Source organism: Hyla sarda, chromosome 2 (assembly GCF_029499605.1).
Source record: "Hyla sarda isolate aHylSar1 chromosome 2, aHylSar1.hap1, whole genome shotgun sequence".
Taxonomy (NCBI): Eukaryota; Metazoa; Chordata; class Amphibia; order Anura; family Hylidae; genus Hyla; species Hyla sarda.
The window spans coordinates 80494992-80495676 of NC_079190.1; the positions used below are offsets into that span (position 1 = coordinate 80494992).

The 685-nt window shown below is 42.2% G+C and overlaps 1 long non-coding RNA gene across 2 annotated transcripts in view; it reads right to left on the reverse strand.

Moving 5' to 3' along the window:
• LOC130358671 (uncharacterized) overlaps positions 1 to 685 on the reverse strand; it is a 51646-nt gene that overhangs the window by 24130 nt on the left and 26831 nt on the right. The gene's annotated exons all lie outside the window — the stretch shown is intronic.

Sequence of the window (685 nt, forward strand, 5' to 3'; positions counted from 1 at the left end):
AACAGGTGTCCGAGATTGTTGTCAGTGATCAAAAGAGTCCTGAGACACAATGACATCCATGAGTTAAACTGAAAAACTAAATATTTAATCTTTGTGACACTTTGGAACAGGGTGTATAACCTAGTATATAGGGTTAAGTGTGGGTGAACAGCCTGTCAGTTTCACTTTAATAGATGGTGGTCCGACCACTGGGATTCAGACAAATCTATAGAACGACACCCTCCACCCTTGTGCCCTCAGCCATGATTACAAATACAGCCAATGGGGCTGTTCTACACCTTTTCCATAACTTCTATCACAGTAAAAGGGAGTTACAAAAATCGTGTAGAACTCCATAATTTCTGTTGGTATGTCTGTGTCGGGACTATCCCTTTAACTCTGAGCCCTGAAACTATTAGCGAGACTTTAAAGTAGTTGTCCCAATAAATGTAACCAGTTTAACCAATGTTGTTTCAGTCTCCATTACACTGTAGAGTAGCCCAAGATGCACAATGAAAATATAGACATGTAGTTACACTGAGGTGTCATAAATGCCGACACTAAGCCTGCTGCCCCTTCCCTTTTCTGTCTCATGGGCCGGAGAGTTGTTTTCTCTGTTGTGTAGGGAACAGGCCATCTGAATTCTGCTGAGTACGTGTACCTCTTGTGCTGCTAAATCCCTGTTTGTTCAGATCAGTGCATTCTG